General features: G+C 36.8%; 1 protein-coding gene across 3 annotated transcripts in view; it reads left to right on the plus strand.

The window, feature by feature from the left end:
- Positions 1 to 14,318, plus strand: part of LOC105670747 (dystroglycan 1) — a 45,006-nt gene that overhangs the window by 18,656 nt on the left and 12,032 nt on the right. The window lies entirely within an intron of this gene.

Here is a 14,318-nt window from a genome sequence, read left to right on the forward strand (position 1 = left end):
GTTGCACGTGAATGCGTGTAACTGCATTTTAAATGAGACGGTTAATAGTAGTGATTAAAAGAGAATCGCTGCAGATTTATTATTACTAAATACGAAAGAAAAGTAATTGAAACGTGTGCATTATTATGTTTTGGGGCATGCGCCACAGAGACGTGCTTACTCTATTAATAGGTGGACGTACGCTCTATTACTTTTGATTAAGCCTATTGCCAGGCCAACGACATTACGCGATAACGCATTCCACACCAACTATGCGCGCACGCGTATTCATCGCCTTTGCAAACATTATAATTGACATGCTTGCGGTACGTGATATTTTCTCTTCCCCTCTTTGTTTTCGGTGAATATTAGATTTGCAAATATGATTCTTCCATCTATCGAATAAAACACAGTTTTATGTAATATTTCACATGTTACAATTTTTCCAAAAATCCTGTTATACATTTTAATTCTTCAATATTTATATTCCATATAGCACATTTTTTCGATAATATAAACTGTTGTTAAAAAATATATTTTGTATAAAGATAGAGACAAATCGATAAAACAGATTGTTGTCGGTGCTCTTGACGTCAGCCTGCGACAGGCGCGATAAATGATTCTGGGAAAATCACTCAGGTCTTACGATTATGAGCAAATGAGATTACGTTGTATTATGTGAATCTTCTCGTACGCATAATCGTGAGAGAAATGCCCACGCTCCAAAAACCCGCATGAAAAACGAAATGAAAGAATCACAGACGATCCATAAAGAGTCGGCAAATGAGGAAAAGACATTGAACGGCCTTTAATCCTGGATAATCCTATGTCGCAGTAATCGAGTCAGCCTCTTTGGATGGCTCTGTCCCTCGCAGTTTTCCACATAGACTGAGATGAATGTTGAAAGCCGCGGGAAGATGCGAATATCTGTTAGATTTTCTATTTGTTACGGAATCGAGAGTTTATCATCAGCGTTAGCAATATCTATCATTATTATCAAACATAACAATGTTGTTGGACGCTCGAAAGATTTACCAAACGATTATAGGTAAAAGATACTCTTTTTTCTGCGAAAACACAAATGAGAGAGTGCTTTTTTTGTCTTTTATTTTTTCTTTTTTTTTTTTTTTTTTTTTTTATTTTCTCTCTTAGTACATAAGACTCAGTTGGGTTCGTGAAAGCAGCGCATTAGCACGTAACACATGTCGGATCCAACCCTCTGTCACGGTTTTTGTCGGCGACCTGCATTAAGCCGCGAGCCGTTCTGTGCTCCGAGGAAATCGAGTTTGCATCGCGACTGACAGTATTCGCCGCCGATCGTGCCGAGTCTGATTGTGAGATTCTAAGAAAAAACAGTGTGGCCGTTTGTCCGCGAAAGATGCCGGCCGATTGAACGGTAATTACGGCCCGCAGTAATTACGTTAATTGTACGATGCACGCGCGGACGCTGGAAGGATTCGATTGCCGAAACGGCGAAGTAGTTATATATCGGTGTATAGGTAAATCTACCAGGGTTTAAGACTCGGCACGCGTAGGATGCGTGTGAGGAACGATAATGATGAGGATAACGAAGATTACGAGAATACCGATGACGATAATGGCGAGTGACGACGGGGGCGAAATTCGCGTATAGTGAATTAATGGCGTCAAGCGAAGCGGAAGCAAGTCGCGCGTATGATATCAGGGTGCTAATTCTTGCGGGCAGTTATTTGCTGGTAATTAATGTGCGTCGTGAAATAAAAAGCGTGAGATGGATACTACGTATTTGCGCGTACGTGTTTATTGAAACTCTTCTCAAAACGCGAAAACTATCAGTCATCATGGAGAGAAAAACTTTTAAGCAGGAGGGTCGTAACATCCTATGTGACTGTGTACGCCTGTGTAACTTAATAACAACACGGTAAATAAAGCACACCACGTCAAACAACGTCAACTCCAATCGACACAAACGAGTATTCAAACTCGAACACATCAATGGCGACATTAATTTTGTTTTGCGACACAATGTCGACAGGGGATTCTTTTGAATAACGTTTTGAATTTTTCAACGATCCCCACGCTTTTTATACAATTTTCGTATTGATCAGTTGCACTTGTTTGTTTATTTTCACGAGTGCTCTTGAATAACGATTCAACAATAAAATTCAGTTCCGTGTACACGCGCTTGTTTGCCCGTTCCACGAACAATCTATAACGAATACTAATCATCGTTTGCTAAAAATATGAATCATCGTCACGGATTTAGTTCTAACGATGACACAGAATCCGTTTTATCAAACTGTCCAACTCAACTTGCGCACCATTTGCGCTTATGATTAATCGCCGCTCAATCTCGCCTGCGAGATAATAGACGATCGTAACTTCTGTGGATTATTTGATATACGCGATAATTACCGAGGGCCACCCTCGGGATTATCGCGACGCGTCGGTTGATATCAAACGCGAAATATCCGGGCACTCTCAATTGCCAACGCAAACCGGTTAAGTTATTTGTGCATGGCGAAAATATTGTGAAAAATACATGAGACGGTGGAAACGTAAAACGAAAGAAATACAACGGTAGAAATTGCGGCGAGTGAGAAAAGTACCGAGTTTAACACGAAAGAAACGCGAGGATGGAAAAAAAGCAAATAGCAGCGAATACGGATTGAAGGGTTCGAAAGTGCGAAAACGAAGGATTAAGCTTAGCAACGGCGGTAGGACTTTGACTCCGTAAGCGTAACTCGAGTCCGTCGACGTTTAAAACATGAAACACGTAAAAGAATGAGAGCCGCGACTCCCACAATGCTACCATTCACCAAGTTCACGCCGGCGTCGTTATCACAATGCGGTCGACCTGTCAACTGGTGGTTAAAATCTTGAAGGCTGTCCCGACTGACATGTATCGCTTAAAACGCATGAGAAACGAGCGATGACGTACTCGTCGAGCGTGCACTTGAAGTTAAAGAATTAGTAGACTATTTTTTCAACTTTTCAACATATTCGCGACATCGCGTACCACCGGTGGTACACTATTTAATACAAATATAACAAAAATTGTTCCTTTTATATAGAACAAAGAATTACGAAAGTATATTTACATAGTAAGAAATATTTCTCGTTATGCTTTTTTTTAAAGAAAAGAGAAAGGAGAATGTATTTTAATACCGATTTAAAATTTTTTAAAAATTTATTTTATTTTTGTATTTTTATATTATATTACATATCTAGGATGTACATATTTTCATATATTCTACGTGAAAAACCTGAAAAATGTGAAATTCTCAAACAATTTCATTAAGACTTGGGAAATTTTGTTAAAAAATTTTTTAATGATTTGCTTTCATTTATTAATCGAACAAAATTTATCTTTTAATTCTTTTAAATATTTTTAAAAATTTTATATTTGAAAACAACGTCTCTCTCTCTCTCTCTCTCTCTCTCTCTCTCTCTCTCTCTCTCTCTCTCTCTCTCTCTCTCTCTCTCTCTCTCTCTCTCTCTCTCTCTCTCTCTCTCTCTCTCTCTCTTCCCCTCTCTCTTTCTCCCCTCCCTCCCTCCCCCTCCCACCTCCCTCTCCCTCTCTCTCTTCCCTCTCCCCCCTCTCTCTCTCTCCCTTCCTCCCTCCCTTCCCCTTCCTCTTTCTCTCTCGCTCTCTCTTCTCATGACGAAGTTGTTAAGAAACTTATACAAATATATTCTTAATTTACATATTAAAATTTTATATTTGGAAATTTTATCTAAAATGTTTGGAAAATCTCAAAAAAATAAAATTCTCGAAGAATTTTTTTGAGGGTTGAGTAGATGTGTGTACATATGTATATCCATAAAGTCCAATTTTATTTAAAAAAGTATACATTTATAGAATATATAATACATAAGTAGAAAATTTGATAAATACAGAAATTTTTAAATATATTTCGAGTACAATAATAAACATGTTCAATTCGAAGTTACAGGTCGAAGAGGATTTGCAACAACTTGGCGAAAAATGCATTTCTTTGCTATAAATCAGCTCGAGTAAAAGTTCTCGGAAGTATGTGATTAACTATGACAGATATTAAACGAATGCACATTACACAACGGGAGTGTGAGAGGATCGCGCAAAGCGATGCCGTTATTAATTTATGAATCAAGACGAATACTCACGCGTGCGCAGGCAGATTGAGTTGTTAAGCAAAACATGCATTTGTCTGTTAATCTTCACGAGTTAATTTGTACGCTGGTATGTGCCGGACGGTGTAGTGTACATATCCGCTTCGCAAGAGACACTCTGCCATCATGTTTCGGTTATCGCGTTCTTCAATCTATTACGAGTTGCGCAAAACTTGTCCAAAGCAAATATCTCTCGGTGCCTTCCAGCATAGAAATAAAGTTGCGACATTTATTCGTACTGTGTACCGTTCGTGCGCGGCCGACAGGAAATTTGTCCAGTGGTTTGTTACTTTTTCTTTTTTTTCTTTGCGGTACAACGAGCACGTGGCCCACCTACGCAATATCTCAAAATAATAGAGCGAGCGGAGAGATGTTACATCCGGCGATATGTCCAACACTCACGCGTATCAATTTCCTTTTTTCGTTTTCCGTTATATTCGCGCAAACTGTCCACTGTGAAGATCTTCGGATAGAATCATATTTCATGAAACAGAGGTAACTTCTTTTTTATTTCTCACTATATATGGTTTCGATAAAACTCTGCAATATCTGTTATTGCGACTTTTATCGGCAATAACGACGCGCGAGATACATTTGCACATCGAAGCGGTCCCGACTCGTACCGTTTAACGTCTGATTTACTTCGTTTCGTATAACGTGAGGCTATTGCAATATTTCACGTATGCAGATGTGGTCGATGATCCACCGGGCTTATCGTCCAAGTTTATAACTTGCGAATTTTTTGGAATGTAGCAATGTAGCATATTTCATCGAGCGTATATGGGTTCAATTCCCGATTCGCAAAATACCGCGAGATTATAGTGCTAAATTTGATGTAATTTTTAAATACAAAAAAAAGTTTGAAGTATTAAGTCACAAATCTGATTTAATTTGCACGGAAACTGCAACTTGTTTTTGTCTGCAACAAAATCGGATGAGTGAGAATTCACGTGTGCATCGAAAATGATTTGAAATTCTAATCGACGCGATCGACCATCTCACTTGCAGGACCAATAGCTATCGATAACTCGCAAGATTGTATTTACAGGCACGTCAAATTGCTTTTCTTTTTATCTTTCTTTACACTAATGACATGCGAAACGTTGTATCATATTTTAACGAAAAACGTAGACACTAGACACCAGAGATTTTTATAAACTACATGCTTTCCCACATTTCCGCGTACATTCTTTTAATTTATGCGGAGAGAAATCTCTCCATCTCAGGGATTAAAAAAATCATTCCAAGAGCAGAATATTCTCGCCAGACTAACTCGCATTCGTCATATTCGTCCAGTTTTTCTACCTTCTCGAGATTGTTTTGTTCGCGTAACGCTCGCGCCATCGCGTTTTTCCTCCATCAAAATCCCGCGAGAACTTGGACTCGCGCAAATATATGTAAATGCAGTCTGTCAATATCCGAGTTTACGATCAAACCAGTTGGGAAGATATAAAAGAGAACCAACCCTCTGCAACGTGCCTTCCGACTTCTACATTGATGTTTACATAGCGACAGGCGGCGGGTTATGATGCCCACTATGAGAAATTCATCGATGCACCATGGGATCGATTTTCATTTCGTCTAGCGAATACTTTTCGCCCTACATATTGGAAACCAGACCAGACCAGTATTCTTCGTGAAAGAGTCCGTCTTCTTCCAACGACAACTCGAGTGCTGTTCTTCGCGAGAGCCACTTGAGAACAATTTTTATAACACGATAGATCCTCGGCATTTATCGTCCTCATCGGCATTGCCGTACATCGCTGTATTAACACAAAGAGTGGTTGTCCAAAATCTGTTTTATATCTGAGGCTTTGTTTATTATATCTGTCACGTGCAAGAATAGAAAAATTCCAAACCGAAAGGTACGTAAGCGCCTAAATATTTATCACTTCCCGCAGTGATACAATATTTGAACGTCACAATTAGTTTGGCATGGCAATAATTTGATCGTGCGCCACCGTAACTGCACACAATAACAAGTATAATGAATTTTCGTTTCTCGTATAACAGAGTTTAACTGAGGCATAAAGCTCAGGAGGAATAACCAGGCCGCTACATGGTACGTTATTAATTTATTATTATACCGTGCACACAGGCGGAGTGCCGAATTTAGCCGGTCGAGCGCAGAATGTCTGCGTGTACGGGTCGTCCGAGATATAAGCCGTCGCTCTACTATTACGCGTGAACACGCGATCGCTTTATTAACGAGGCTTAATCGTTGTTGGGCTGAGGAAACTTTCGCCAGCGCGTCTAAATAATCTTATGGATTATCGCGAGATATTTGTCAAGATCAGCACAAGTTATGATGCCCCTTTCTCTAATCGATAATATCATTCTCATAACTATAATCAAGTATAATTATTATAATATTTAAAATTATATTATATATTACGGAAAGAGAAAGAATGAGAGATAGAGAAATAATTTTTATAACATTGATTATAATATTTTACAATGTTCTAATATTAATCCTATTTTAATCATGTATTCACCTGTGTGAACTTGGCACCCGACTTTTAAAAATGTATTTTTTAATACAGAAAATATTAGTATTTTGATTGTAGTTGTTTGCAGCAATAATAATTTTGTTTGTAATTTAACCAATAAAAAATATTGCCATTTGAAAAAATAGTAGTCACCCAACTATGAGATAAAAAAAATTTGCTAATATATCTTGATTCAGAATCATTTGTAGTTGTTTGTAGTGATTTTGCTTTCGTTTGTAATTACACCGTTTCAAAAAAAATTTTTTTTTAATTTAATTATTATAATGTATGTTGTAAACATTTGAATGATGCAACTACAAACGAAAGCAAAATCACTACAAACAACTACAAACAATTCTGAATCAAAATATATTAGTAATTTTTTTTTTATCTCATGATTGGGTGACAACTATTTTTTCAAATAGCTATATTGTTTTATTAGTTAAACTACAAACGAAATTATTGTTGCTGTAAACAATTACAATCAAAATACTAACATTTTCTATATTAAAAAATAATTTTTCAAAATATCGGCAAATTCACAAAAATCATTTATTCGTGAGGATTTCAAAATTAAAAGAATGAATTATGAACTACTCTGAATTTCTGCTCTGCGTATTCACGTAATTACGAGAATTTTTAGATGTTTTCCCATGGAGTACCTTTATTGTTCAACGCCGGTCACACCGGTGCTGCAAGCTCTTCGTATATTTTGCTACTAAGCGGGGGTCGGGAGTGCAAGATGGTTTCGCCTTGTCCTTTGGGACAAGGAGTTAACTCTCGAGTGTTTATGAAACAGACTAAGCACGGTCAGACTTTATTAAATCCACTTATGATTTAATTTATTTGTTGATCCCGATGGAGGAGAGTGTATTAATGATTTTTCATTGGCCCGAAGTTGAATCGAACCCGCAATAAATTAATCCTATCACAAATATCTGGTTACTTTGTAAACACAATTAAATATCGCATTAATTCTCTTTACGCAATATTTCACTCTGGTAATTTAATGATGTAATTTATAGAGCGCTTAGCTCACATCGTCGAAAAATTCACATTAATTCTCTGTAACTCAAGTGGCCGAAAAATTGTTGTTTGATCGAAAGTTCGGAAAGAACTTATTTTACTTCATGAGGTCAACGATTTTTACCGCTTTACCCCGTTTTCATTGTGAAACGCGGTCACCAACTTCTGCCAAAGCCATTTTCTCTTGAAAACGCGCGGGAAATTCTGTTTAGTTTAAGTTTCCGCATTTCCGCGAGACTTTAGCCTCTTCCTCGTCGTTCTTTTCGGTCCTAGAAACGGTGCATTGGCTCACGATAGGACGACATTGCTGACAAGATACTTTACATTATTGCAATATATTTCGCGAAATAACTCGGAACTCTTACAATGCCGCTTGTACTAAATCTGCACACGGACAAACATCTGATTATTCACATATTTAATCTACCGCTGTGACGGATTTGTCGCCGCATATAATTTATACGCAGAGCAAACAAGTAAGTGACGTATCAAATTACTTCTCTTTGTCAAGAACGTCGCCGCCGCGATAGAAGGCTGTCGTGCTGCGCATGCAAATATTTGTCACGCAGCTACGCATATTCGCTTATTCATGCTTAATTAGCGAAAACGGAAATCAGTATATACCACTTTTTTCTTGACACACTCAGTTAATAAATAATTCGCGATTGGCATTAATGAAACATATTTTAATCGTATAATTACTGTCTATTTTAATGATAATCTACCTAATGAAAATATTCGCGAAACATCCGCATATAATTTTACGCAATATTGTTACAAGATACTCGCGGTGTGGTTAACGTTGAAACAGGATGTTGTTTTCAACGTCGAGTCAAAAGAGGAGAGAGAGAGAGAAAGGGGAGAGGGGAGAGAGAGGTTTCTGCTCCTATTTCGGTGACCATCGTAGCAGCAGAAGCAGCCGCAGCATCTGGAACACTGAAGACAGTGGAAACGTTGCCTCTGCGTACATGAGGCAGTGAAAAACGGTTATCACGACGATACTCGATGTCCCCGAAGCTCGTTAAGAAACATCACTTTCTAATCAAAATTATTATTACTTTGCGGCAGAAATTTCCTCGGTAAAATATCAGAGAAGATCATTTTTAAATGCGAACAACAGTATTACAATTGATTGCTACCGCGATTGAATCACTAGTGAATGCTGTGCGATTTACGCAAGCAAACTCAACGTACTTACCTTTGTGAACTTGGCACCCGACTTTTTAAAAATTTATTTTTTAATACAGAAAATATTAGTATTTTGATTGTAGTTGTTTGTAGTAACAATAATTTTGTTTGTAGTTTAACCAATAGAAAAATATAGCCACTTGAAAAAATAGTTTCACCCAACTATGAGATAAAAAAATTTTGCTAATATATCTTGATTCAGAATTGTTTGTAATTGTTTGTAATGATTTTGCTTTTGTTTGTAGTTGCATTATTCAAATGTTCACAACATACATCATAATAAATCAATTTTTTTAAATTATTTTTTAAATTTTTTTAAACGATGCAACTGCAAACGAAAGCAAAATCAGTACATACAACTACAAACGATGTTGAATCACGTAGCAAAAGCGGATTTAAAAAATCTTGATAAATAACAAAGTTCATTCTTGCCGAATTGTTTAAACAATCATAATTTTGGAACAGTGCAACTACAAATGAAAGCAAAATTACTACAAACAACTAGAAACGATTCTGAATCAAGATATATTAGCAAATTTTTTTTATTTCATAGTTGGGTGGCAACTATTTTTTCAAATAATAATATTTTTTTATTGGTTAAACTACAAATGAAATTATTATTAATAGAAACAACTACATTCAAAATACTAACATTTTCCGGGTGAAAAATCATTTTGTTAAAAGTCGGGTGCCAAGTTCGCAAAGATAACGTACTTTATGTAACAAAGTGTTGCTAACGGATAGGTATGCGCTAATATGATACGATATCTATAATTAGAACGTTCGTTCAAGGCGAGTTATTGATGCGCTCTCGCATAGCATTATTTGCCATTTGCCCCAAGCTTTACAACCATTATTTTTTTTAATTGGATAATAGCATCTATTATCAGAGATTATTTATTTCAAAAGATAGAAAACGTCTCTCTTCTTAAATCGGATTTTTTTTAGATGTTTGTCCATGAAAATTTTTTACGCGTCGATTTACGTTTATCCGAAGATAAGGAAAGAATCTGGCGTAAGAAAAGAAATTCAACGCAGCGGCGCCACGATGTCGCTTTAAATTTAGATCGCAGGAGGGAGCAGATATACACTTACACGATGACCCGACGCGTGTTTTAAAAATTTCATTCTCGATATATGCATCTGACGTCACCACATCAAAAATAACTATCAGCATAAAGTTAACCGCAGATTTTATTCTCGTACTTTGATCATGGATTTAGCAAACTCGCAAACACGGTAAATTATTCATATTAAGTATTATATTATTTGGATTAACATCTCGATTTTTCTCGTTATTTTTATTTTCGGAAATGTGATCGTTTCTCATTTCGCGCGAACATAATACATATTGCATCTCTGGTATCGTCGACGATGCTTGCGTAGGATAGCATCGATTAATCCGTTTAAGGTCACCGACTCGAAAGCCTCTGCATAATAGCAACTTTCAAGAAAAAGAATAACATGCGTGCGACTATGTTATCAATGAACTCAACAGCGGCGTCATGAATAAACTTATATAGCAAGAATCGCTATTAATATAACGTCTTTTTTTAAATAAAAAAATATAATATTTTGATGCGGATTTTATATCGCGTGGGTTGCAGATTTACTTCTGAAATAGTTACAGACAAATCGTGTGGGACTATACTGTTGCTGCTCAATGAGGTGCGATCTATTCCGAATAATATTGCTCGACATCTACATTCTCGAGTTATCGATTTCTTTGTACCTTATGCACTTCCGTTCGGCGTCCAAGCATCTAAACAGCCAGTCAGACACGGTTGACGGCTGTTCTTATATTCCCTGCACGCATGTCTCGGCGACGGCATGTACCTGCATTTGCGCTCCGCATACAATGCAGCACGACTCGAAGCAAGGTCTCGAGCGCGCCCGATGCAACGCGATAAACTATTGCGTGAACGGAGGAACTATTTAAATGGACGTGCAACGAGGTGTGTGTTCAAAATGCACAAATGTGACAAATATTATGTGTCAAACGATGTGTCAAATATCTAAATTTCTCTTCGGATTTTATCTTATCTTTTCTTATTGACTTGCAATGCAAATTTTTCGCATAACACTAAATAACTGATTAATAATAATATTAATTGCAATAAATATATAGTTATTTTTTACTTTTACAATTTAGCTATTAGTCTATTTTCCTAGAATTGGCATCGCAGTGTTCGATTGTTCACTCAAAAAAATGATCTTGCAATAATAGCTAAAATTTTCTAGGTGTAAAAAATTAACTAAAACAGATAAATGATTAGCAACTGTTGTGATATTGCATATGTAATTACTTAATCAGTTTAGATGACAGAAACAGAATATATATCTGTATTGTTTGTGAACTTAAAAAAGAAAGTTTCTCTAAAGCGCCTATCTATATAAGATCAATCACGTGTTAGATCATGCAATGAATAACATTTAGCAATGGTACCTAATTTTTTCAGAAGCTATTGCTAGAACATTACTGCTATAAATTCTATATGTGACAAACAATGTTTTCACAGATACGAAAAATAGCGATACATTCTTGTTGCGATATCTAGAAATCTAACTACATCAGCGAAATATTTTTTTGAGTGTTAAGCTTTCATAAAAGAAACAACATTAAATGACAATATATAAATTTTAAATTTTATTATTTATAGTTTTTATTGATTTGCAGTGTAAATTTTTGATAAAGTAAATATATAATTAATAATAATATTAATTGTTGTAAATATATAATTTTTTAAGTTTTATATTTTAGTTAAATAGTATTTTCCTAGAACTTCCTAGAATTAAAAGAATTGTATTGTGTTCGCTGCACAATTGCTGGAAAACATATTGCTCTCGCGATGTCGAGAATCAAACAATTGCCATTGCGATATTCGATCGTTAAGCTCGGTGCGGGAATTCGCGATGCGAGAGGGTGAACATGTCACGAGAGCGATCGTTTTGCAATCACTATTGTGATAAATGGTCCTGCGTCCCACGTTTATTCGCGCGAAACTTTAAATTGTTTGTCACTGTTCTTCCATCTACAATCTCAGCATTCCGTTCTCTTTAAAAATCATAGCACGTCGTGTCACATGAAATACAATATTTATGTCATGGTTGATCCATGTCTTGAAACGTACCCGAAGAAAAGTTATCTTATCAAATAAATAATTTATGGACGATGTTATACGCGGAATAAAGCGCTCGCAATTCAATGTTCATAGTTCACTGGAACAAACTGTTGGAGAATTGTTACACAGTTATGACATCTGTCTCTACCTCCAGGCGCCGCGGAACCGGGGAGGTAGAGGGGGCGATCGCCCACCCAAAGATAATTCAGGGGGGGGGGGGGCTACGCCCTTCTGAAATTTTTCTGTTTTCTTTAAGTATTTCATGACCGAAAATATTGAGCATCAAATATTTACATCAAAGGTGGAAAAATGAGTTATTTTTCTTTTCTTTTTTTTTCTTCTTTCTTTTTCTTTTTTCTTTTTTTGATTATTTACTCGTTCAATTGAAATACACTACATAACGAAGAAAATTAAGCGCATTAAGTTAATTAGAGCAAAAAATCTGTGCATATTTTTCGCACATTTATACTACACAGATAGCAACAATAAGTTCCAACTGTTATCGCATATTTACACTGAAAAAAAAAAATAGTTGAAATAACCATAATTTCACTAAAATTTATAGTAAAAAGTTTCATTGTTTCTCGGAATCATGCGTATAGGGTTATATAACTAGTATTATAGTAGAATTTACTATAAAAAATGAGTATTTCGACTATAATTTTTTTACCATGCAATTATAGTTTATTTTATCATCGATTTTTTTTCAATGTATCCACTGAGTGGCCTATTATATGGTGTTTGAAGTTACATACATATACATATACATATTATGAATGTATTATGTATCCCCTTTATAAATTTTGCCCCCTCAGATGAAAAATACTTCCGCGGCGCCTGTCTACCTTATATCCATACACATCAACTTTCTACGACTTTTAAGGCAGCTGTTGAATTGCGGTATAACAAGCGCGCGGTGTAATGAGATCATTGCTATATCTTGCTTCGCGTGGACACATGCAAATATGCGCATAAACTCGATTGTCTGCACCCACTCGGTGACCTTCGCGGTCCGTTGACCGTTTTTGTGGTCGTTCGGAGATGGTTCTAGCGTATCGCGTTGCCCTCGTTTTCATCAGACGGGATTAATGTGCGACCCCAGCTCATACAAAACGTGACCGACACAGAAGCCGCGTACGAATCGAGCGTGACCGCACTCCTGTTCCCTTGGTTTTTGAAATCGACATGATCATTTATCGATTTCCAGAGGTAAGAAACACGCCTTGGTTCGTATCAAACTTTAATTTCAATTTCCCAGCGAGTATTGGGCTAAAAATATAACGCCCACGGTTTGATCTATCCTGCGACCTTGCAGATATCACATTTACAGATGCAAACGCGATTCATCTTGAATTTTCATTATAGCGACAAGCTAGCCGGTCGATCGAAACATTTAAAAGTCAGATAATATCGCGCTACATGGTTCTTTCGCGCGATTAAACCGAAATGTAACGATGGGTTTTCTGCGAAACGCCGGGTGTGTCCTCGTTTCGAATAATTCGCTCGATTTGTTTCGCGGGTCGACGACGCAATTAGGAAGAACGGCAAACTCCGCGCGAATTATCCGGCAACCTTAAACAGCTGCGACAGATGTTATCGCCAAAAATAAAACGAATGGGTTGTTTGCGATCGAAATATGGCACGCGCGCACGCCCGGTGCAAAGGGATGTTGTGTTTCGATAAAACCTATCCCCTGCCTCTCCCCCGATTTAATTGTTTGCTAGTCGAGGCAAGAGAGAATGCAGCAGCGCGAACGGCAGCGTTGTCGGCTTAACTGTCAGCTCCTCATTGTCCGACCGCGCCAATTAATGAAACGGGCACTCAACGAAGCGACCAATAAAGGGAAATAAAAATGTAATGGATGCGTTTATTGGCTATCATTGGATACCGTTGGATATATACATTCTCTTATCGCTCGACCCCCTGAGTTACGAAAATGTTCCATTAGTCACTCTGGCTGAGCCAAAACAGACGTATCGAATAGTTGATAGCGAACACTCGGCGTGCACAATTATCAGTCGGCGTCTGGCACATTGATCGACGTAATATACTTTTATTCGATCACATGACGTTTGACGGTTTCCTATCATGCATCGTTAACCCTTTGAATACGGGTTTTTTCTTTTGAGAAATAAAACGTATAATTTTCATGAAAAACTATTTTTTTGTTAGTTATATGAATTGTTTTATCATGAAGTATATCATGTGCAATAATAAGGCAAGTTTTTAGTATTGCAATTTACGCAATTATTACATAATATTAAAACTTAATAGAATAAGGAAAAGATAAAATATTAATAAGTACTTGAAAAAAATTGTTTTTTATGTGCCAAACAATCTGATGAGAAATCACTTGTCTCAAATACTTGTCGAGTTAAAAGGC

The sequence above is a fragment of the Linepithema humile genome, chromosome 4 (genome assembly GCF_040581485.1).
Source record: "Linepithema humile isolate Giens D197 chromosome 4, Lhum_UNIL_v1.0, whole genome shotgun sequence".
Taxonomy (NCBI): domain Eukaryota; kingdom Metazoa; phylum Arthropoda; class Insecta; order Hymenoptera; family Formicidae; genus Linepithema; species Linepithema humile.